Raw genomic sequence first — 26,383 nt, forward strand, 5'->3', positions numbered from 1 at the left:
GGGTCTCCCACTTCTTCAGGACATGGCCATACTTGCAAATTCCTGGTCTACCCTGCTCTCAGTTCTCCCACAAATAATGATAAGAATGCCATTATCAAGTCTTAGATTGCAACGACCAAATACCAGGACTGGAGTGTTCTCTGTCACACAAGACAGTAGATGCCTGGCCACATGTATTTGTACCTTTCCTCCTCCAACCCACTACCTGCATGATAATTCTAATTTTAAGCAAGTGAGCTTGTCAATGGGACACAGGTACATGAGCCAGACATGGGTAAGGCTGTTGGATTCTTTTGTCCTTTCTGACGCAAAGCCTAGTATTGGCTCAGACAAATCATTCTCAGTCATGCAGGACTGACAGACTCCCTGCTTTGGGAGCCTCAGAAAATGTTGCAAGACTCCCTGTTCCTTTGACCATTCTCCTCAAGCTGGCTTAATTTATTTTCCATGTTTGTCCTTCAGGAATCTGACTCTGTACAGCTTTGAGAGAAAGCTAGGATGACAGATTTCACATCTTTGTGGGCCAGTGAAAAATCTCTGGCTCTCAAGAATTGGCCAGAGACAGCTCCAAATGCTGTGTCTTCTGCAAGTAGTTCGTTATTTCTTAATTGCCTGTTTGCATGCCAGCCTCCAGGCCAGAGATATTAGTATGCACCCTCGGAATCTGCCCCAGTGGGCCCTGGGATCCAGCTTTTATCGAGTGCCCTCTGTGCTCCTCTAGTCAAGCCAACTTTGCTCACAGATGCTACACAATTTAGCTTCATTCTTCAGGAGACAGAGGATCAGCCCCAGTTTATAGAAATAAAAATCATATTCATGGACTGGAATGATAGTAAATAGAGCACATAGGGCATTTGCACATAGGCATATAGGCTTACTGCCTACCCAAGTTTGATCCCTAGCATCCTGTATGAGTTCTTCCAGGAGTGATCCCTGAGTAGAGACCCAGTGATAAGCCCTCAGGACATTACCAGGTGTGACCCTAAACTGCCATCACCACCATCAACAACTACAACAACAAATCACATTGAAGAGGTCAAAGAAGGAGAACTTGAAATCTGGTCCAGTTGATATGCAAGTTCATGGTTTTTTTTTTTTTTTATTATGCTGCTTTATGGATCACGTTTTCAAAAAGCAAGAGAACAGGAGTGAAAAAATACTTAGTAGGTTAAACTGAAAATTCCTGAGGCATGTGAATAGTTTATTCAACTGCCTGTCACTGAAAGAGGAAGCAATTATCTGGACATAAACCCTACACCTCTATCAGAACTATTTTACTTTCAGATCAATTGCTTTATCTCACACCAGACATACTAAACAAATTTCTCCAAGATCAGCAAGGCAGAGGGAGTCCATCTGTTCGGGCAGTTAATGAGACTCAAATAACTATGACTGTGGATAATGAAATAATAATGTAACATTTGTTTGAAATAAGAGAGTATTTTTAAATGATGGTTTTAATGGTTAAACTATAGGTAAGTGGTGATATAATAATTACAACCACAGAATTTTTCACTGTTAATTGAATTTCATTCCCCAGGGACTGAGATCCCCCCAGGGCAGACGGGTCTTCATGGCCACACCTGGTAAATCGGGCCCTGGGGGGAAGGTGGGAGAGAGAAATTTCTCCCCTATGCATATTGGACCCCATTCAGGAGTTCTTTTCTTACTAGTATTCATTTTCAAAAGCACAGGGGTGCAAATGCGCCTGCATGACATACATACTTTTTAACAACACCCAAAAATATTCTTAATTCTCAACTGTTTCTAGGAAAAAAAATGGAATTCCCTAGATTTGGAAGATAATATTCGAATAGGTCTCAAAAATCAGTGTATATGTAGACATGACTTCCTATACAGTGGTCCTCTTTGACTGCCAAGCCTAATCCATAAACAATTCATCTATACAATGTATATAGCCCCTCTGATATATTTCACCCCACACACACACCAGAGCCCCTTCTACTCCCTCATCTCCCAATCCGGATTTGTTATCTTCCCCTCACTTAACCCTCTTTACCCTCAGTTCTTTAATTTGTTAGGCACCAAGACCCACCTCCTGCCCCAACAGATTCTGCCCTTTCGCACACCCCTACAAAGCTCATTATTACTCCTTAACTCTCTCACCCCCAACCATTAGTACCCTACATTTACTCTTTTTAGCTTCAGTACTACACAGTCCTAATCACAGACCAAAGTCATGCATTGGAATTAACAACCCCCAACTATTTCAAAAGACATAAAATGGACACATATGTCTTTCGAATATTTATGTGTATTTTCTTTAACAGCTATAACTCTTTCTAAATAATCTTTTACCATGAAGATTCTAACCACTTTTCATCTTGTCTTCTCTTTGTGAGCTATTCAATAAGGAATTTTGGTGGAAGAGTCCCTCAGTTTAATGCTTATGATTGAACCATGTCATGGGGATTGTTAGACTTGTTCTTATGGCCCCCATATGTGCCGATAACGCCACGTGGCATTGTTCCTTGTTTGCATAGGCACATTAAAATGGGAAAATACTATGCATACAAATAAGTTCTTATCTAATAGAGATTGGGACACACAAATCTTGTAGTGCAATGGGACCTTACACCCTGAACATTGATATAATGACCTGGCACAGGCCTCAGAAGAATGGGCATCCTCCATTCACCCCTGAACCAGGGAAGCTATCTGCGAAACATCCAAGGTTTTTTATAACAACACCTGGAAGCAATCCTCTACCAGTGAAGACCCTACCACTGCTCTGACATTGACCTGCTCAAAAGAGACTTCCCTTAACACTAAGAAGACTTGACAACAACAACGACCTGCTTACAGGACAGGGATCTCTGCATTGCCCTTTAATTGTGAGTTGAAACGAGAGAACACTCTGCACCATCTTGACTGCAATGTAGGATATGCAGATTCCAGCATCTTTAATACAGAAACATGATACCAACAACAGAGACTGTGTGAAAAATAAAAGTGTATTGGCACTACAGACAATGACCTGGATTGGACAAAATAGTTTGCCTGGAGCCTAGAGTTGGTCTTATGCCAGGAAACTTCAGGGGTAGGGTCTCCTTGTATTTAGGCCAAGGCTTTTCCTTTCCATGTCCCTCACATTTTGGTGGGCCTATGCAAACAATAATTGCCACTCTAACACCATTTTTACTGTGCTCCTTTGACTCTAATCCTTAAGAAAAACAACCCACTTAAACTTCTGAGGTTAACTTAAACTAATATGCATGTGTCTGGAAATGGTAAAAAAAGTACTTTGCCTTCAATGTTTAAGGAGTTACATAAGTTTTATGGTTTTAGATTGCTTTTGTGTGCTGCTAAGAAATATTATGTATTACAATCTGGGGACTTGAGGAACAAAGTAATTGTACATGGGTTCTGTTTTATTTTTCTTAATGTTCTTTGGCTGAAAGTTCAAAGTTAAGATATCAGCAATGGGACTACTGAGAATTCTGTTTATGGGTGATTGTTCTTCCACTGTAACTTTACCTTTTCCTCTTTCTTTGCATTTTTGTTCTCATAATTAAAAATAAAAAATTAATAAAGAAATTCATTCAATAAAAAATTGAATTTCATTGCAAGACGAGTTTTGGGGGGGTATTTCTGGGTAACATGGTGATTTGACCCTCCTGCAAGGCTACCATTCATTGGCCAATATATAGTGTATTATTATCTGTGTTTGTTGAGTGGAAAAAAATACTTCTGTTTTTCTGCATTTTCTTCTGGCTATTCTCTGGAATGTCCTCAGTGGATTCTAAGCATACTGCTTAAGACAATAACCCTATCCCCTTCACACCTCTCTACACAATGACCCTACCTTGTCCTAATTGCATATCCTTCACACTCTGTTCTGAAACAATAGCCAGAATCTCAATTACTTTTTTTTTTTTAATATTGACAAGTGTTGGTAGAGGCCTTTGGATTGGGCCCTCATAATGTCTTCTAATTAGATGTCTCTCAATTGGTTCCTTTGATTTTCTTCTTAAAAAGATGATTCTTGGGGCTGGAGAGATAGCATGGAGGTAAGGCGTTTGCCTTTCATGCAAGAGGTCATCGGTTCGAATCCCAGCGTCCCATATGGTCCCCCGTGCCTGCCAGGAGCAATTTCTGAGCATGGAGCCAGGAGTAACCCCTGAGCACTGCCGGGAGTGACCCAAAAACCACAAAAAAAAAAAAAAAAAAAAAAAAAGAAAAGATGATTCTTCATTGCCTCATCTGGCTTTTTCCCCTCCCTTTGGGGGTGGACTTCGTTTATCCCAATAAAAGCTACCAAGAAGGCCAGGAGGGGAGCTGACATCTTGGCTTGTGGTTCCATGTGGTGGAGCAACTGGCTTGTGGGTGAATAGCATGCAGTGTGAGTTTATAGCCAGCTATTCTTTCCCAACTATGTGTGGATTATTTCCTGCGTTGGAATTGCTGTTGAACTTGCGTGTCTTGTGTGTGTGTGTGTGTGTGTGTGTGTGTGTATTTTTGGGCCACACCCGGTGACACTCAGGGGTTACAACTGACTATGCGCTCAGAAATCACTCCTGGCTTGGGAGTCCATATGGAACACCAGGGAATCAAACCAAGGTCTGTCCTGGGCTAGTGTGAGCAAGGCCTTACATCTAGCGCCCTGGCCCCTGGCCCTGCATCTCTTGTCCTATCCGGACAGGGGGCATAGGTATCCTTCTCCCTCTCTGGGGATTGTGGAATGCACCACCTACCATTTCACAGACAAAAAGTTGCTTTTTATTACTTGAGAACTTTATAAATTAAAAATGGGAATGAGCTCTAATTCAGCATATTATGATATTTTCATTGGCAATTAAAAATATGCATTAAACCGCAAAACCTCCTATTGGTTGCTAAAACTATGCTAAAATTCCTATTGGAAAATACTGGTAGAGTTTTAAGTCTTCCTTTGTTCCTGTGACAGAGGAGAAAGTTTGCAAATGTATTACAGACCTGCAGTGGCAAATCTTTATGTCTAAAAACTAAAAGTTTTAGTTGCTAAAACTAAACTATGATAGTTGCTAACTATCATAAAACTAACTATGATAGTTGCTAGAGCATTCTATATGTGTATACATAATATATATTTATTTATTAATTAAAAAATTCTTGGGAGAAATAGAGCAGATAAGGGTTCTTGTTTTGAAAGCAGCTGACCTGACTTCTGTTCCTGATATCACATATGATACATGAGCACTGCCAGGAACAATCCCTGAGTGTAGAGTCAGGAATAATCATATCTGAGTGTGGCCCCCTGAATTTTTTTGTGTCCACTTGAGCTATTTTGTACATCCTGATCAATTACAAGACTGTGCTGGAGTAAACATGATTCATGCAGTATGTCCTAAGTATGTCTGCTCATTTCCATGTGCACTTCCAGGAAACCTTGCAGTTATGAAACCACTGGTTCATAAACCATGTCTGTCATTTGAACACATCCAAAATTACATTCCACATGCTGCATTGTCCCACACGGGCACAAAGATGCATACTGATGGTCCTAGAGTAAGAAGGATTGGTCTGGAGTGACAGCACAGTGGGATTTCTGGGACCCTGTGTGTTCTTGTGAGCACCACCAGGAATAACTTCTGACTGCAGAGTCAGGAGTAACCTCCAAGCACTGCCAGGTGTGGCTGATAGAATTGTTTTCCTACATCCTCTCTGTGTGCTCCAGCACAAAGCACATCCTCTAAGAGCGCTTGAGCTTGTCTCTGCCTCCCACAGCTGCCCTTCACATTTAAGTCCAACCCACAGCAGCTTCTGCTTTTTGCTCAAGTTCCAGGAAAGTGGAATGTTGGATCACTACAAAGGAAAAAGAGTCTTCCCAACACCTTACCCCAGGGACTGGCCCCAGCTGGGACCCCAAACTGTTCCTGTGCTGTGCTTTCTGCCCAACCCCAAACTGCTCCTGTGCTGTGCTTTCTACCCAAGCCTGAGCCAGGATCACTCCCTGTGTTAACTTCTTGAACTTCTCTACAAATTAAGACTTTTCAACAGGCTAGTTTAAGTGTCCCAAGAGAAATTATTGGAGTGAATCACACTGCATTCTCCTCCACCCCAGCCCACACTGACCCCATCCTCACAGCAACCACACGCCCACTCCTTGGCAATCATTTCCCAGAACTCACTGCTCTCATCCTTCTCTATAACTTCAGAACCTCCACAATTTCTCTCCTACGCCCCAATTTCCCTTACGAATTACCCATTTTTGAAATTAACTGGCAGCTGCCTATTACCTTCTACCTCTTTTCTCTCTTAAGTGATACTTTGAGTAAGCAATTTGCTATTATCTGTAAAGCGAACATGCCTGTCATATAATCACATCCACTTATACCCCCATTATAATTACAGTTACTTTAAACTTCCCATCTGTGGCACTAAAGATGTTTCCACTTTTCATGATCCCACTGGAGATATGCTGTCCTGAAGTACCATGGAGGGGTGCGTTTTACAGGAGGGGGTGCTTCCTGGAAACGACCCCTGCATCATCTCTCCCAACAACTTCATTCAATGCAATCAGATTTCTCCCACTGGGCTTTACTGTTGAGTCTTTAGCTTTTTAAAACAATCTTTAAAATAATTTAATTGTGACCAAAGTGAATTACAAATATTTCACAGTAGTATTTTAAGTACATAGTGACATTGAATCAGGGCATTCCCACCACCCGTGTTGATCTCCCTCCACCCCTATTCCAGGATGCATCCCATATCCCCCTTCTTTGCCCCCGCCCCCGAGCTGCAAGTATAATGGTCTCCTGTTTCTAGCTTGCTGTAGATTAGGTATCAATTCTGTTGTCATTGGCTTTGGATTTGGTGTTTAAGTCTGATCACTTTTTTATTCCTACTCAATGTTCATATGACTGTTGGGTCTTGGTACCATCCATTTTCCCCCCTCAATTTATGAGGCAGAACAAAATTATTAAAGTTATGTGGTACTGTTCGAAGAAAAAAAATAGAAAAAACAACCAACCAAAAAACACCAATAAAACAAAACAAAACAGAAACAAACAAACAAAAAAAAAAAACAAAAAAAACAGGAGGAGTCCATCTAGAGGTTATAAATATCAATTTAAGAGAAGAAAGGGAAAAAGGAAGAAAAATGTAAAAAAAAGACAAAAAAACTGAAACAAACAACAAAAAAACTACAATGAAAAAAATCAAACAAAAAACAAACAAAACAAAACGACAATGACCAAAAACAAAAAATAAACAACAACAACAACAAAAAAACCTAAAGAGCACCATGCAATAAAGACAACAACCAAACAATAACCATGAGCCCAAAATAAAAAGAAAAAAAATATAGCACTTTTTTTTTTTGCATAGGCACAGTAAATATTAGGGAGATTAGAAAGGGAATTCCCTTGTCCTAAGAAATACAGGATTTCTCTGCCCTGTAAGTATATTGTCATGGGAATAACTTACAGGCTATGTACATGCTCTTTTTCACTCCCCTAGGTCTTTTTATGATGCCAGAAAATTTTAGGCTCAGTCATGGATGATAAAATCTGGCCTCTGTAACTAGAGATCTTGGTATTTGCACAGGTAATAGGATGAAGCCTAAGATAAAGTCTTTACGATTCTAGAAGTTCTGCTCCGTCACTGTTGTTCTTGTAATCAGTCTTCTGTAATTGGTGGTCTTGGTTTTTGCACCGATTCTAGGACAAAGTGTAGGATAGAGTCTTTCATTATGTTTCCAGAAGTTCTGCTCAGTTACAGTTGTCTCGGTCAGATCTTTGGAATTATAGAGTTCTTGGTTGTTGTACAGATCGTAGACCAAAGCCTAGTCTGGGGTCTTTTGTTATTGGTCGCAGGATATGTTCTGCCCAGTCATAATTGTCAAAGTCAGTCTTCTGTAGTTAGCGATCTTGGTTTTTACACAGATTAAAGGATGATGTGCTTTCTGATTTCACCTTATTGTTTGGTAAAGAGATAAGACAACCTGCTCATAGTTCAAATTGATGCCATTTTTTCATTGTCAGGATGTCATATCAAAACTGATGCCTGTTGGTGTCAGCACAGTATTAAGAGTTTCCCAGGAGGAGTTTGGTTCCTGGTGCTGTTGCAGAGAACTGTGTCAGTTCTATGTCCGAGATCTAGGGTTCGGGATGGACAGTCGCTGTTTAATCACCTGGAGTCTAAGTTGGGTCCACATAACATATGTTCAGGGTGGGATGTGTATTATAAAATGTATGAGTTCTTTTCCCTGGTACATAAGAGCTTGTTTCTATACATAAAATTTCCCCCTTTTTAATATGCCTTTGCAAAAAGAAACAGTGTTCCATTGCTGGTGCATTTGGTGGTGAGAATGTCAGGCTCCATCATCTCTGTGCCCTGGTTTTGACCTGAGCTTTTATCCCAGGCAAGACTTTTTCTTGTGGGTTTTTGTACCAAGCAGAACAAAAATAGGTGAAGTTAAGAAAGAAATATATACACATACACACACACACGTATATATATAATAGAAGAAATAAATAAAAATAAGTTAAAAGGTGTCTGCCTTGCAAGCGCTAGCCAAGGAAGGACCGAGGTTTGATCCCCCAGCATCCCATATGGTCCCCCCAAGCCAGGGGCAATTTCTGAGTGGTTAGCCAGGAGTAACCCCTGAACATCAAATGGGTGTGGCTCGAAAAACAAAAAAAATAGTCTTCTGCTTTTATTAAAGTTCAGAGAAAGAAATAGTGCTGATCAACAGCCTAGTGGATGGAGGCAGAGTTATTAATATTCCACTGTGGATAATGAGACATGACTATACACCCAACACAATTTTTAGAAATCAAAAATGAACAAAAGTTGTAGTGTACTGGGATGAGGAAAGTGACATTCATTAGCAGCACTTCTCCATTTGACCTGACAATACCAACAGACATACTGGGGGTTGGTACTTGGGTGTACAGCAAACCTAGTGTCCAACCATTTGTTCTCTTCCTGGAAAACTTTTCAGCAATATTTTAATGTTTATACTAAATTTCTTTTTATAATCAAAACTAAAATTTTATTGTTTCCTTGTAATTAATAAAATTCTCTTCCACCCAAGTCATTTTAGTTATAAATTAGGATAAACAGGCACAGGAGAGACAGGACAGGGATTAGGGTCCTGGCCTTGCATGCAGCTGCCCCAGATTCAATTCCTGACACCCTCATAGAGTCCCCCTAACCCTGCCAGGAATGATCCTGAGTGCAGAGCCAAACATTGAGCACAGCCAGGTGTGGTCCCATCAAACACACAACACACAATAATTAATCTAGAGTAAATAATAAACAAGTATCTATTAATATTAATGACTAACTAGGTACTGCAGACAAAGAACCAAAAATATCCTAACAAAGTAACTAAATAAAAAATTAATAAAAATACATAAAAATCTCTTCCGAAGCAATCCTACACCATTATTAATCTCACAAAAGGACAGCTGTTTACTAGGAATAGAAATCCAATTGCATATGATTATGTATTCAGGAAATAACAGCAAAAACTCAGAGAAAATATAATTCCAGTGACTATGTCATTGATCGCCACTAACTCATGACACAAAGCATGGCCCCATCTGGTAGGTATGACTTAGTCCTACAAAACTCAGACTTCAAAACTCAGAGAAGACAGGTCAAGTAGGGAAGGTAGAGTCAACTCACCTCAGGAATGCGCCAGGACTCCTCTATTTTCATCACAGTGACTGGGACTTAGAGCTGAGCTTTGCCCTCTATGAGGCCTTGGAACACCCTCCCTGAACCTGTCTCCATAATGAGGTACCACAACATTCTGAGAACTGCCAGGAAAAGGGTCAGGGAAGGCCAGACAGATGTCTCTGGAAGTCACCTGGAAGAGGAGAGACCTGACCCCTGCTGCCCACACTGAGGCCCAGCAACACACCAACTCCTGCTTCTCCAGGTGCACTATGCGTGCCTCATAGCAGAAGGCACCAGTTACAACCTGCAGGTGAGCCTGGTGCAGAAAAGGAAATGAATCATGAAAAATCTCTAGCAGAAGAATCGATACCCAACCTAGAACAAACTCTACACAGAGGGGACTAGTTACACTAGCAGTCCAGGGGACAAAGGAGGGAGATATGAGATGCATGCTGGGTATGGGTGGAGGGAAGATAACACTGGTGATGGGAATGGCTCTGATTCATTGTCACTATGTACCTTAAATATTACTGTGAAAGATTTGTAATTCACTTTGGTCACAATAAAAATTATTAAAAAAAAAAACCAAAACTCCAGCAGAATACATCCTTCCCTGCAGCTTCCTTCCTTTCTACCAACCTCTCTCCACCTGAGATCATTTCTGGTACAGGCAGCTCACTGTGGAAACTGGCACTGCATTCTTTGGTAAGTTCTGCTGCCCTGAGAAGATCATCTTAGAACTGACCCCAGACCTCACATGCACCAGCCTAGAATTTAAGGAACCTGCAGCCACCTCACCTCCCTTTCTGTTCCCACAGGGGCTCGGCAGGCAGAGGGCTCAGGACCATGCTCTGGGGGAGTTTGGGCACTCCCCCCCCCTCCTCCTCCTCCTTCTCTTGGCACTCCCCCCTCTTCTTCTTCCTCCTCCTCCTCCTCCTCCTCTCCTCCTCTTCCTCCTTCCCCCTCTTCTTCCTCCTCCTCCCCCTGTTCTTCCTCCTCATCCCCCTTCTTCTTTCTCTTCTTCCCCCTCCCCTCCTCCTCCCCCTCCTCTCTCTCTCCTCTCCTCGCTCCTCTCTCTCTCTCTCTCTCTCTCTCTCTCTCTCTCTCTCTTCCCCCCCCCACCTTATTTAGGCCTTCAGAGCTCTCTTGAGGAAAATGAGAACCACCTTTGTTTGCTTAATGGAAAAAAAATGACTTTTAATATTTAAAAATAAATTTGCATTTGATCTTACTTTTTTTTCTTATGAGGGAAAAAATGTTGGATCCGGTGGTATCTTGAAAGGTAGGGTGGAATCATGCATAGATAAAAAAAAACAAAACAAAAAAAAAAAAAAAAAAACCAGTTTCTTTCTTGTAATGAGAGGAATGAACCTTATAGAACCAAGAAAAAACCAGATTCTGTAAATGGCTGCTGTAACCCAGCTCCTATATTTCTGTTTGCAACTACACTTCTATAGAATTCAGCCTACAAACAAATACTTTTAGATTTTGAGCCACACCAGCGGTGCTCAGCAATTACTCCTGGCACTGCTTAGCATTCACTTCTGGATCCTGACAGGCTCAGGGGACCATATGGAGACTGAACCCAGGTCAGCAACATGCAAGGTAAGTGCCTTCCTTGCCGCACTATTGCTACAGTCCCTATCCTAGTGACTCTCAAGAATTATTTGTCTAACTTAATTAAATCAAACCATGGTTAAAGGCTGGAGCAATAATACAGCTTGTACAACATTTGCCTTGCATGCAACTGACTCAGGTTCAATCCCTAGCTCCCCACATGGACCCCCCAAGCCTTGCCAGGAGGTGATTGCAAAGCTAGGAGTGACCACTGAGAATCCTTAGGGTGCTTGCGCCTCAGCAAAAAATTTAAACCAGGATTAAAAACTGCTTCGACTCATTATATGAAAGCAAACACTGTATGAATGAAGCATGTTTACCTATTCTATCTTTCTCTCTGTGTCTATCTCTCTCTGTCTCTATGTACGTGTGCATAAAACAGAGACTTTCAGAGGCACAGAGACAAAGACAGGCAGAAAGACTGACAGACTGTATTGAAATTCTAATCAAAACTTACACGATGTTTGTGCACTTGCAAATACAATTTCCATCTCTTTTGGTGATAGAACATTTGCTATTTAGCAGACACACTCCAAATGAAATTCCCTCTGATAAATATAGACTATGTAAATAGGATACTGTGATAGCCAATTATTTCCTCTGGGGAGAAGTCACCACTTTTCTGAGCATGCAAGTCCTTTTCCTGTATTCATTTCTTAGAAGGCGATGGAAGAACCTGCGTGCAGAGATGCCATGATAGCTTTGTTTATCTGGATGGCACACCAAAGGTTTACTATACTGATGTGTATGATATAAAATGTGCCACAAAATAAGCCTTAAAAGGATAATGTGAATGGCAGCTTTTTCATAAATTTCTAACAGGTATATAAAAGAGCAACAAAATGGAAAATCCAGGAATCCTGCACACACACACACACACACACACACACACACACACACAAATCACAAGAAAAACATCATTAAGACACTTCTTTCTCCAACTCAGAGTTTACTGGAAGGCTCTGGTAAGTTTTTATGCTTAAAGTTATTGTTTTGAAGAAAAGGTTCTCTTTTTCTCCCTGGCAATATTTTTTGAGCTCAGTTTGTAAACACAGATCTCCTAACTTTACAGTGAAAATGATAGCATATAGAGCATGAGAGGCATTAAATCTGCTCATATAGATAGAGAGAGGGGAGAAATAAAATCCATATTCTGGTGTTCCCACAACACCCCCTCTCCCAGATTGAAGCATGTTCTCTGTTCAAAGATTATCTGAGATTCAGAGTTAGGGGTCTTCCCAGCAAGCAACAGAAGATTTCAAAGTTCAAGTTCAATTCATAGACCATTTCATCATCTACATTCAACCACTTGGGCACCTGAAATTTCCTTCCAAGCATCCTTAGATGCTGCTTCAGACTTTCTTTGCCAGGAACTAGGAGAATGAGGTAGGTACAGACCTGTCTGACTGACCCACACTGGTCCTTAGTTCAGCAGAAACCAATGACCTTCCTCCAGTGTTTGCACCAAATTGTGTTTGGACAATTTGTTTGCACCTAATTTCTTTAGGTGTTCAAGGCTGAGCAGTGAATGTAACCAATAAACCCATATACAATATATGGTTTGGTGTGAAACGTGGAATTACTTGATATAATTATATCTGCTCATCGGGAAATCCCTTCAAATGACTTTAGAGAGGGGAGAGTTTGTTTAGTATTTTAATTAAGAAAACCTTGAGGGAGAGAGAGAGAGAGAGAGAGAGAGAGAGAGAGAGAGAGAGAGAGAGAGAGAGAGAGAGAGAGAGAGAGAGAGAGAGAATGAGTATAGTGGTTAAGGGGCTTGCCTTAATTCTATCTTCAGCTCTGAATATGGTATCCAAGTAGTAGAAGTAGTTTTTGAATGGTGCCAGGTATAGTTCCAAACAAACAAAATTCTAATTCAAATCAGCTCTGGTAAAACCCTATTTATCTGTATTTCTTTGCTGCTTTGATTCAGATGTCCAACACTTTGGAAGCAGAGTAATATCATTATCCAAATGATGCTCGGTTAATTCAAGAGCTGGGTATTAGGAAGCAAACCAAGTCTCAATGATGTGTTTTCTATAAATTCCCAAACCTCTTTTAATTTAACGAAATCCTGTAGGAAAGAGGATATATGAGTCCAAAAGATATCAAGAATCTTTTGTTTAAGTTTTACAATTGTTTTTTGGAAAAAATTAAACTTATCTCTCCTAATAATGAAGAGATAGGGAGAAATTTGCTTGTAAATATACTTCTTAAACACACATTTATATTTTTAATGGAGATCCCTAATGGAAGAGTATACACTATCCTAGCTCTTAAGAGTTGACAATATATAAAAAATAATTTTTCAAGAGAAAATTTAATGTGATGGTTTAGCAGAAATAGTATCAGAATGTATAGCACAAGGAAATGATTCTATCAGAAACAAAGGAAATGATTCTATCAGAAACAGTAGGTAAGAAAAAAAAATAAAGTTTTGGTTTGTTTTGGTATTTTGGTCTTATTGTGAGGGCCACACCAGCCATACTCAAGGGCTTACTCTTGGTTCTGTGTTCAGGGATTGCTCCTGGCAGTATTTGGGAGAATGTAAGTGGTACAGGATCCAACTGGAGTCAGTGGCATGCTAGGCAAACACCTTCACCTCTGACTTCAAGGAAAAAAATGTTTATAAGACATAGAATAGTCCCCCATAATCCAATATTTGATAAGCACCACTGTTACTTTTCTTTTGATCCAAAATATTAAATTTGATAAGTCTTTTTTTTTTTTAAAAATGCTACTAGAATTCTAAAACCACATTGGTAAAACCTCACTATTCACTCATATTTTTTTTAAAGTGTTCTTCCTGGATTTGGATGTAGAATGAAAACTGTTTAGCTATCAGAAAACAAACAAACAAACAAACAAACAAAAGACACAATAAGGGCCTGAAATCACACATCAGGTAAAGCACTTGCCCTGCATCCACAAGACTGACCCAGGTTTAATCACCAGTACCACAGCCCTTCCTGGAAAATAAAAGAAGTTTAATTGACAATTTCCAATACAGTTGGAATGTCTGCAATCTGAGAATGTTAACTAGTTTTCTTACTTTGTATATATGACAGCTGAACTACAACCCTGCCCCTCTTCTGTCACACGGCCATCTGGCACATCCTGGCACCTGCTCAGAAACAAGTTATCAGCATATTCTTTCCTTCCTTCACACCTGGAATGAAACCTAGAGCAGAGTTAACTAAGCCAAACTTAGTGCAATCTTAAAAGCCAATCCATGACATCTTTTGGGGGGAAGAAATATCAACAACTCTTGAATTTAGACAGTGCATGAAGCAGGCATTATGGGGAGTAGATAGTCTGTATATCTCCACATATTGTTCTATGAATTTTAACTTTTCAATTTTTCTAATACTGCCATTTTACTGGGTTTTTTTTTAGCGGTTATTGATTAGTGCATGCATTTATTGGTTGTATGATCACTTTGTATGGTTGATCTAGTAGAACAAAAGTAATATACCCTACATCCTTAAAAAAAAGTTTTCTTGGGGCTAGAACAATAGTACAGTGGGGAGGGTGTTTGAGTTGCATGCAGCTGACCTGGGTTCAATCTCTGGCTTCCCATATGGTCCCCTGAGCCCACCAGGCATGATTCCTGAGTGTAGAACCAGGAGTAACCTCTGAGCACTGGCCAGTGTTGACCAAACACTCAAAAAATCTTTTTTCTAGTATTTGCTCTTAGCATATTTATGCCTAGTATAGAGTGATCCTTCCCCCAAATTCTTGTTTCCCTAACCTCTTATTTTGAAATATAAAAGTCCACCTGGATTATAGGCCTTCCCCCACCCTGGTGGGTGGGGTTCTGGATTGAAAAAGCCTCAGGTATTCTCCTCTGGGAACATTCTCTGGACTGTTTACACAATCCAATGACATAAAGAATGACATTCCTTAGAGGCAAAAAGCAGAAGTTGAAAGGATTTTGTGAGCACACACGTGCCACCATATTACATTGGTCTTCTGGGTGAGGTTCCGCCTAACTATGGGGAGAGGACTTACACAGGGTGTGATACCAGTAGGTGTATATCCTTGAGGGTCACCTTGAAGACCAGCTATCACTGTAGGGTCCCTAGATGTTTCATAGAAGAATTTGTCTTATGATTTTTAATAATAAAATCACATAAGTGAACTGAATGAGCTAATGGATCTTTTGAGTGTGGCATTGGCTCTTGAATTCAGATTCTTCTTCATTAACTTTCCACCACATAGAGGCATTAAATCACATAAAGAAACCACTGACATTCATCATTTATCATAGGCCACACACATCATATAATGTCCAATTAATTACATGCACTATGGAATACAAATGATTTTTCCCTTAAACTTTAAATAAAAAAGGATTTAATTGTTTAATAACCATAGTAAAATCTGTGGGCTACTTTTCCATTCCCTTTTGTGCTTGGCTTTATTGGGAGGGAGGGGCAGAGAATTTATCCCACTTTGGAGAGTTCTCTCAGTAAGTTACTTTTGCAAAAGCAAAATATGTTCCTTTTGTAAAAGCAAAATGATTATATTTCACTGGGGCTTCATGAGATAAAGTTACGGGCTATATCACAAATGCCATCATTTCTGCAGGGAAGCCTTTTATCTATGATGCACTGTGATGGCTTATTTTGAGTGCCCAGATGTTTTCTCTGAAAAGAGTATAGTGAAAAGAAAGGCTAATGTTTCCAGGGCAGTAGCTATGTAGATGGTCTGGTTGTGGTGACTGAGGGAATTTATTACAATCCCATGGAGCACTCAGTTAACCTTCAAAATATTTGAGGTGGTGGTTATCCCTGTAATAAGGACGATTTAGACAAATACATATTTCTGTTCCATGTGCTGAACTCCTGAGGAGCAACCATTCTTTCTCCAACAAAATCTTTTTAAGAGGAAAACAATCTTTCTCTTACTTAGAATTACTCCCTAGAATAACAGAGTATTTTTAATTCACCTCTTGCTTATATTACCTAATATGTAGAGTTGGAAAGAAAGAAAGAACAGAAGTAAAGAAAAGAAAGAAAAAGAAGAGAAACTATCTAGTCCTGCCTCCCAACTAGAGGGGGCAGTAATGGAGGCACCAAGACCAAACAGTTACAAGACCACTAAGTAATAACTAGACACAGAGGGGACCACGCATTCTAGCAACCCCAGTGGGGAGAGTGGAGGATATGGGAGGCAGGATGGGAGCGGATGTGGGAGGAGGACAATTCGGTGGTGGGAATTCCCCTGATTCAATATTAATATGTACCTGGAATATTACTGTGAACGATATGTAAGCCACTATGATTAAAATAAAAATTATATTTAAAAAAAGAAAAAGAAAAGAAAAGAAAAATAATGAAAGGAAGGAAAGAAGGACAAAAGAAGGAAAAGAGAAAAGAAAAAGAATGAATCCTGAGTAAGTACTTATATTTTTATGCATCAAGGAATCATTCCTCAAATACACCAAAAATTCTATTAGTAGTAATGAGCATGGGAAATATAACAAAATTTATTGGGTACTTCTGAAAATTTTTAGTGATAATTACACATAAAATTACACCCCTGAAGGGCTGTCCCATCTCTGCCCACTCCTATCAGACCTCAGCTACAACTCAGCACCTCTCTCTGCTTGGTACATCTGTGTCTGCTGTCCCTTCCATGGGGAGTCTGTCCTGCCCAGCTAGCCACAAGTCCTACTCTCTGCTGTGCATTGCCTTCTCATGGGATCTTGCCCACCTTACTGAAAAATGGGACCCCTCATTTCCTAAAACCCCATGTAGTACTTTTAAACTGCAGCGTTTGTCACCACTGAAACTCTGCATGCATTTCACAGAATGCTTTTGTCTTTCACAAATCACAGAAGGATTTGTATCTTTTCCGTGTTCCTATTAAAACTTATGCTCAGGAGTTCAGGGATAACTGTCTTCTATGGTATTTGAGCTCAGTCCCCAGTGCCTACCCCAGCACCACATAAATATATGTGCTTAAATATAAGCGTTGAGTGTCTGAAACTGTTAGACTGTTTGCAAATCACAGTAACACTGAGGGATGGGGAGGATACAGTAGAGGGCTTTTTGCACAAGAGGGCAGAACTGGCTTAAGTACTGAAGACAGGATGCCCAGAAGGGATGGAAGGTGAATAGGATTAAAAAAAAAACAATCCTGGTCCTAGGGAGTTGCTGGGTTTGGATGAAGGCAGGGGACAATTCAATGGGACAAGTGAAACCAATGAGATCCACATGATTTCCTAAGACTGAAAAGATCCAAAGCAGAACAGAGAGAAGAAAGTGAGATGTAGAAGACCAAGATCTCTCCATAGAACCTGATATGATTAAAACAGAAACAAAATCAGCCCCTAGAGCAGGGGTCTCAAACTCAATTTACCTGGGGGCCACAGGAGGCAAAGTCGGGGTGATCCTTGAGTGCAAAGTCAGTAGTAAGCCTTGAACATTAGGGGGTGTGACCCAAACAACTAAAACAAAACAAAACAAAACAAAAAAAGATTCCTCTAGGGCAGGGCCACAAAATGTTGTACGGAGGGCCAGAAATGGCCCTTGGGCCTTGAGTTTGAGACCCCTGCCCTAGAGGGACAACTAAATTAAATTTAGTTGCAAATGTATTCATTTCTCCAACCCTCAAGATCCATCCATACCACATCTCAAGTACCCTGTCTCTCTCCTTTCTTGTCTGTGCTCATTTAAAATAGCCCTTTCTAAAGGAAAGAAAAAAAAGAGGTGGGGGAGAAAGATATTGATCTGGCTGAAAAAGAACTGTGAGATGTGTCTGGGCTTCTGCTAAAAACTGCAGGACATTAATTTGAATTTCAAAAACTCCGAAATTAAGCTTCAGATGGGAACACCTGATAGTTTCTAGCTACAGGCCTTCTGCTAATCCTAATAACTATTAGTTTTTTTTTTAAGTTTAAGTCTTCGACAAAGCTGCTATAAAGAGGCTCAGTTCATATAACAGCAGACCTGGCCTCCCGCATTTGTGGAAGCAAACGCAGTAATGTACATTAAATAACTGATAGCTATTACTGCAAATATCAAGCTCATTACGGCAGATGTTTCCGCTGAGGATCACTCCCGATTAAATTCTAAAACAGAAATGCCCTGATTCACCACTTGATTGAATGTGTCAACGTCAATTCTCTAGGGTGTCAGTCAAAGCCATCTCCCTGTCACTGTGGTGGGACTGTTGTAGAACAAAGAAAATTCTTTCCACCTGTTAATCATGATCATTAAACTGTGAGTGAAGAGTTAATAAGTGTCACAGAGACTACAAAATATACTATTAAATCATGTCGACAACTTGGGGCATAGTGCAGGAGGATTTATTTTATTTCCCTAAGTGAATGATGTAGTATTATTACTAAGAAAAATACTCAAACTTGGAAATTAGGGTGGGGGTTGGAGTGACAGTACAGCAACTCACCTGAGTTCCATCCTCAGCTTCCTACATTGCCCCAAGTATCACCAGGAGGAATTCCTAAGTACAGAGCCAGGAGTAACCACCAAGCATCGCCTGGTGTGGCCCCCAAACAAAAAATAAATAATAACAATAACCAAATTGGAAATTAGGTGGGAAATTAAGTGAATAACTTAATATTTTAATGTTAGAGCTTAAGTCCTTGTTATATACTTTGACTGTCCAGGGAAATATTTTGTCGTATCAACATTTTTCTATCTTGGAACCAACATTAAAAAAAAAATAGACAAAGAGAGATGATTTCAATATTTTTGTCTGGTTGAAAGTTAACCATAAAAGTTACAGTTTTATCACTCTGCAGAGACAGTAGGCAGTATAAAATCTAACTTAAAATACATATTTATATTCCATGCTCACTTTGGCAGCACATACACTAAAAATTGAAATGATACACAGTTAGCATGGCCCTAGCATGAGGATGACGTGCAAAATCAGGAACATTTCATTTTTTATGTTATTCCACAATAAACAAGAATTTTATTTTGCTGAGTTCTACCTCTATGTATATGAATAGATTGATACATATTTACATTCTCTACTGATCTCTGAACAATGTACCTATTTCACATACTTTCGTTCATATACTACTTTCATCATCCAGCAGCTATCCTTATTAATTAGTCATATAATCTTGAGAACATGTACACTTCACTGAATGTATATTTACTATTGAGTCCAGAGAGATAGTACAGTAGGTAAGGTACTTGCAATGCATATAGCTGACCCAGGTTCAAACCACAGTACCCCATAAGGTCCTCTGAATCCTGCCAGGAATAAACCCTGAGCAAAGAGCCAGGAGTTAGCTCTGAGCACTATTGGGTGTGGCTAAAACAAAATAAACAAAAATATTTAATATTGGTCAGGAATGAGTAAAAGACTAAGGCTACAAACTTGCAGCCATTATCAGATAAGGATGATATGCAAATATTCCTCCAATTGTCTATATTTTCAGGCAGGTTTAAGTTACTACTTACTGGAAGACACTATTTTAGAAACTGCCAAAAGTCACAGCAGTAACATCATAAAAATGTGGATTTATGAAGAGGCAACAATACAATGTCCTCAATATGCTATGAGATAAAATTATTGAGAGATTTGTATTACTGAATGCCAGGTTTGAGATTTATCCTTAGTACAACCAGGCATACTAAGTTATCTAACCCCAAAATCTTTCTTCACGGTTGTAGAAAAGATTCTCCTCAGTCACAGCTGTCACAGTCAGGCTTCTGTAATAAAGATCTTGTTTTCTGCACAGCCCTATGTTGAAGTGACAAGATGCTTCATGGGTAGGGATAGGGTGTCCCTTGTCCTTTTTAGGCCAAGGCCTTTTTTCTTTTCTATTTTCCCCAACTTTTGTTGCACCATGCAAAAAAACTGCCATTCCCGCTTTTATCTTTTAAATAGGGGCTCCCATCTTTTTCACAGAACTTTGGGACATGGATTAGTTTGTTTTACCTCATATTTCAGCATTTTTTCTATAAAATTAAGAAGAAAAAAGTAAGAACAGGGGCCAGGGGCCAAGTGGACTTAAGTGCATTGGTGGAGAAAAAAAAAAGACAGAACTAAATATTTAAGCCAAAGTCAACAACAATAGAATCAAGAGACCCAAGCTATAACAATGGGCCTGTTATATTGACAGGCCAGGGGGCAAAGGGTGGTGGTATAGGATGCACTCTCGTTCCTAAGTTTTGTTTTTACTATAGTCAGACCCTCCAGTGGTCTGAGGGACAGTGAACTGGGCCCCTGTTTAAAAAGTTTGAGGACCCTATGCCATAGATGAATGACTGTCCTCTCTTCTCACTTCTTTCTGCCAGCCCCAACCCAGTTATTTGGCTCTGCCCCATTCTCTCTTCAAAAAGGCTCCTTTAAATGTATTCAGAAATAAAGGTAATAATTCACTTTCAAAGGCTGGGGATGAGCATCAGTTTCATCTTCACTTTTCCCTTCCCCCTATCTGTGGCAGGGCCACCTCATACCCAATGCCTGGGGCGGGGGGCATGGCTGCATCCATGTAATATTAGTATTGGTGAAGCCACGTGCACCTACCTACTCTGGATGAATCACGGCATAGTACCAGAGATGTTTGTAGTCCAGAACTTTTGATTCTTTCTTGTTTGTTTCGGTTGGGTTTGGTAATCCTGTTGGCTGGTGATCATGGCTTATTTTATGTGCTCAGAGATCACTCATGGCAGTGTTGTGAGGGGCGGGGGTGGTCATAGATGGTACCAAGGACTAAACCCAGTTCAGCCAGATGCAAGGCACACTCATTATCCCTCTACTATTTCCTGGCCCTCAAACATCCATTTTTCTATACACCAGAAATCTATTCTGCCAGATATACTAGTTTACATATTACTAGTTTAATAGTTACTTCTTGCAAATCAGACCACAGACTATTGGGATTTTCCATCACAAATATAGGGCAAAATTCACAGGTGCACTGCAGTTCAAAGGACACACATAAATGGCAATTTTTTTATTTTTTTTTTTGGTTTTTGGGCCACACCCGGCAGTGCTCAGGGGTTACTCCTGGCTGTCTGCTCAGAAATAGCTCCTGGCAGGCACGGGGGACCATATGGGACACCGGGATTCGAACCAACCACCTTTTTTGGTCCTGGATCGGCTGCTTGCAAGGCAAACGCCGCTGTGCTATCTCTCCGGGCCTCTAAATGGCAATTTTTAGGGAAGATAATTCAAAGGAGAATTGAAAATCAACCCCACCCTGAGTCAGACCCACTTCTTTTCCAAGCATTCAGTCCCAGGAGCAAGTGAAATTGGGCAGTATTGTCTTTTCACAGGGTACTTGCAGCCATGCTGTGTTGCAGGGAAGAAACAGATAAGCTGATTTTATTTTCACTGGTGGAAAAGGTTTTCTATAGAACAGCTTTCATGGACTCAGCATGGGTAGCAAAATAACATTAACACTGAAAATAATAGATTAGCTTTACCTTCAGGCATTCTGTTTTGAGGACTTTCCTTGACTGTTCCCAGCTCAGAAACCCAGGCTTGCGGGGGGTCCCCAGAAAGAAAGTCCTTCCTGCTGACTTTCTGCTCCCGCAGAGACACCTAACAAAGAATCAAAGCTTTTCTTCCTTTCTCACCAGTCAGAGATGACTTAGTTCAGGGACTGCCTTGGCCACAGGGAAGTTTTGTTTTCTTTTCCCACTTCTGCTGGGAGGGACACTCAGTTCCTGGCCAGAATCAATCCCAAGGGGAAAGCTTCTGAGGCTGAATTCAGAAACAGATTCAGAAGTGGTGGCCATTGGAGGAGCAGTGATGGGCTTCCAAGTGGCTGCTGTGAGGATAGATTTGGAAAGTCTGGTGCCCAGTGGAATTAGCCAGAGGGAGAGGGACAAAAACAGTATGCTCTTTTGCATAGGTGGGATATAAAGACACAGAGTGGGGAATAACAATACCCAAAGGCAACAGAAACTACATGAAAATTGGTCTTTAGTAGGAAGTAGGGCACTTGGGGCAGGAGACTACATGAAAATTGGTCTTTAGTAGGAAGTAGGGCACTTGGGGCAGGGGTGAGGATGGGGAGACAGAATTAGGAACAAGAAATCAGTCTGCATGGGGCTCTATCTGTAACAGCAATGTAAAACACAGAGCCTAAAAAGAACAACAACAAAAAATAAAGGTGCATGTCAAGAGGGAGGCAGACTCTGTGTTGGAGGGATCTAAACATAGAGACATTAGTAAGAAACTGATTTGGAACAGTGTTTGTAGAAGGAAGGAAGGAAGGAAGGGAGGGAGGGAGGGAGGGAGGGAGGAAGGAAGGAAGGAAGGAAGGAAGGAAGGAAGGAAGGAAGGAAGGAAGGAAGGAAGGAAGGAAGGAAGGAAGGAAGGAAGGAAGGAAGGAAGGAAGGAGGAAGGAAGGAAGGAAGGGGGAAGGAGGGAGGGAAGGAGGGAGGGAGGGAAGGAGGGAGGGAGGGAAGGAGGGAGGGAGGGAGGGAAGGAAGGAAGGAAGGAAGGGAGGGAAGGAAGGAAGGAAGGAAGGGAGGGAGGGAAGGAGGGAGGGAGGGAGGGAGGGAAGGAAGGAAGGAAGGGAGGGAAGGAGGGAGGGAGGGAGGGAGGGAAGGAAGGAAGGAAGGAAGGAAGGAAGGAAGGAAGGAAGGAAGGAAGGAAGGAAGGAAGGAAGGAAGGAAGGAAGGAAGGAAGGAAGGAAGGTAGGAAGAAGGGGCCTCATATAGGAAACAGATTGCTATTTTTTGAGTAGTGACCATATTTTTTTCCAACAAGTCCGCATTCCTACCAACAGTGTATGTAGATAACTTAATTCCACATCCATGCCAATACTGGATGGTGTGTGTGTGTGTGTGTGTGTGTGTGTGTGTGTGTGTGTGTGTGTGTGTGTGTGTGTGTGTGTGTGTGTGTGTGAGTGAGTGATGTGTGTCAGTTTCATGGGTGTGAGATGTCTCATTGATGTTTTGGTTTGTATTTCCCTAATGATAAATTATGTAGAGGATTTTTTCATATGCCTTTTGGCAATTTGTTTATCTTCTTTGAGGAAGTTTCTGTTCATCTCTCCCCCAGGAGTTAGCTGTATTTTTTCCTGTAAAGTTCTACCAGTGTTTTATATATTCTAGATATTAATCCTTTGCACAATAAGTAGTGGGCAAATATCCTCTTCCAGCCTGTGGTGTGTCCTTTTACTCTGCTCCCATGTTCTTATCTGGTGCAGAACTGTCTTAGTTTGATGTAGTGCTGTTTTCTCAATAAAATTTATGGATTTAGGTCTCATATAAAAGTCTTTATTTAATCCATTTCATTTGAATTTTACATTTGGTGTTAGTAGGGAATCTGCCTTTTTTTTTTTTTTTTTTGCATGTGATCAAACAGTTCTCACAACATCATTTGTTGAAGAGGCTTTCCTTGATGCACTTCATGCTTTTGTTTTATTTGCTCCTTTATTGAAGATTGGCTGTCCATATACCTGAGGATTTATCTGCCCTGGGCTCTCAATTCTGTTCTGTGTAAGAGTTTGTCCTTACAATACCTCATTGTTTCAGTAATTACCACTTTACAGTATAGCTTGAAGTTGGTGAAAGAGAGGACTCCCATATTCTTTTCCCTAGGATTGCTTTAGTTATTTAGGAAAAAAGAATGATATTACTCCATAGAAATTTCAGAGTTTTTGAATAATATTGAAAAGTTTGAACACGTTTCAATTTCAACAACTTGAAAAATGTCATGAATATTTTTTAGAGAGAAACTGCATTAAATCTGTATACCGTCTTCAACAACAATGCATTTGACAATGTGGATCCTTCTAATCCATAAACAGGGGATGTTTTTCCATTTCCTTGTGTCCTCTTATTAAAATTTATTTTAGTAATGGTTTATAGTTTTCTCTATACAAGTCTTTCACCTCGTTTGTTTTTTCCCAGGTATTTAGTTTTCTGAGGCACAACTGTAATGACATTGATTTTTAAATTTCTCTGTCTTCATCTAATTATTTGTCATGGATTTCTGTGCATTGATTGCATACCCTTAAACCATAGAAGTCTAGTGTTTCTAGGAGCTTATTTGTAGAGTCCTTAGGGTTTTCTTAGTAGCAGGTTGTGAGCAAATAATGAGTTTGACTTCTGAGTTGAGTGTCCTTAATATATCTATCTTGGATAATTTCTATGGCAAGTCTTCCAGTAGAATAGAAATAGTGAGAGTGGGAAACCTTGTCTTGTGCCTGATAATAAAGGAAAAGCTCAAGTTTTTCACCATAGACTATGCTTCTTCTTTATTTCTAACTTTTCTTAATAATGTAGTATTACTTAATCTTCCATCTCCTTACAATTCTCTCACTTATAGTATCTTACTTATTTGTTTTTTATTCCTCAGTGCCAGTGCACATTCTCAATTTTTTATTTGTTATAGTAACCTGCCTATATTTTAATTTTCATAAAATAGTATATACTTTATACCCTATTTAGCTAAGTGTATCATACTCCTAATCCCACCTTCCATTAATACTTATAACTTTTGGCTCTTTTGGTACTGTCCCTATTCCTTCTAATTGAACTTATTACAAAAAAATAGCATGCGTAAGGCGTTTTGCCTCGCATGCAAACAGTAATTCGAACTCCTATTTGGTCCCTGGTGTGCAAAAGGCTATTCTGAGCTCACAGCCATAAAAGCCTAATATTGCCACCAGGTGCCCATACAAAAAAAAAGAAAAAAAAAGGGGGGGTGAAATGCCACACCCCACTCAGGAAGGACACACACCAAATAGTGTAGTGTTCTCCTGAAAAGGAATTATTTACCAAAAAGGCCCGCTTAGAGCAGTCAAAATCACTTGACCCTTTGCGTGGAGGGTTTGGCAATAATTCTAAATACTGGCTATAACTATCTCTCTCTTTATTTTAAACCTTTATTAGAAATCAGGCCTTAGTAAATTCTTTCTAGGACAGTACTAATCCCGCCAAAAAATCTCCCACTTAATAGCTCCCTGTAATTTTTGCTACTTTGGCGCCTAAATTCAGGTTTTTCCATAACTTAGCTCAAAACAAAGTAATTTTCACTTTTCCCCCCCCCGAAACTCTGAAACATTCCTCACTCTTCCAACTTCCATGTTAATTACAAGCCGCCTTTTCACCTTCAGCATCAGCTCTTTAAAATGCTAATTTAAGCCAAAGTCCCTTCATTCTTCTCCCAGCCTCTTTGATGCCTAGAATTTGCATCTGCCTTCCTGCCTCTACCTTTTAAAAGTTGCCAGCTTAAAAAATAAATTTGTCTTCGTTCTTTGAACGTAAGTCCCCATGCAATCTGTGTGGTTTCATTCATTTTTACAATATATTTTCCGCCATTCTGCGTGCCCACCTTCTCCCGTGGAATTTTTCCCGAACTCCACGAAGGATTTGTTTGCAGGTGCTGAAAACTGCAAACAAAATTTGGCTCGCAGCAGGCTTTTGGTAAAATGGCTGAGAAAAGTTTCTTTAATTCCCATATTATTAGTTTTTCATCATGAATGAATGCCGGGTTTCTTTTTCAAATGCTTTCTTTGCATCTATGAATATGGTCATATGGTTTTTATTTGTCCTTGTATTGATGTGATTGATTCACTTGCATGTATTAAACCATCCTTGTATCACCAAGACGAATGCTACTTGGTCATGGAGGCTATTTTTGATGCATTTTAAAAGGTAAAAATTAAATGACCAATAATTGAAAAACACACTAGTCGTTTAAAATGTGTTTCAAGTATGAATCTTATTCAAATAAACTATCTTCATAAAATAGTATAATTTTTACATGTGTATTTGGCTTTCAGACAGAATGACTATTAGCTACTCATTAGCAAATCTACTTTCTATACAAAAGATGGAGTGCTTACACAGAACACTGAAAGAAATAAGGATTTTTAATCAAGCTTAACATCATGTAACAGATGTTAGAGTTTTTTCTTTGCCCCAAGGGAAACTGTAATGCTGCTGAAGATGACAGTTGTCAACTGTGCCACGTGTCTGACAAATTACAGGGGCTAAAGCATAGTATTATTATTTAATAATCCACTAAAGATACTATCATTTTAAATATCCAAGCAAAATGCATGCAATCTTCTACTTTAAAATCAAATTATATTAATAATCTCTGGTCGCCCTCACTGACTAAAATTTATCAAAGACATTCTAAAATATAATTCATGATAAAAAATTAGTTTCATTTTAAG

The 26,383-nt window shown here is 39.9% G+C and overlaps 1 protein-coding gene and 1 non-coding gene across 2 annotated transcripts in view; one reads left to right on the forward strand and one right to left on the reverse strand.

The window, feature by feature from the left end:
- PRKN (parkin RBR E3 ubiquitin protein ligase) overlaps nucleotides 1–26,383 on the reverse strand; it is a 1,108,857-nt gene that overhangs the window by 832,216 nt on the left and 250,258 nt on the right. The gene's annotated exons all lie outside the window — the stretch shown is intronic.
- LOC125996819 (U6 spliceosomal RNA) lies at nucleotides 19,067–19,170 on the forward strand. The gene has a single exon (XR_007491488.1). It is a non-coding gene; the product is annotated as a U6 spliceosomal RNA (small nuclear RNA).

The sequence above is a fragment of the Suncus etruscus genome, chromosome 18, assembly GCF_024139225.1.
Source record: "Suncus etruscus isolate mSunEtr1 chromosome 18, mSunEtr1.pri.cur, whole genome shotgun sequence".
NCBI classification, from domain to species: domain Eukaryota; kingdom Metazoa; phylum Chordata; class Mammalia; order Eulipotyphla; family Soricidae; genus Suncus; species Suncus etruscus.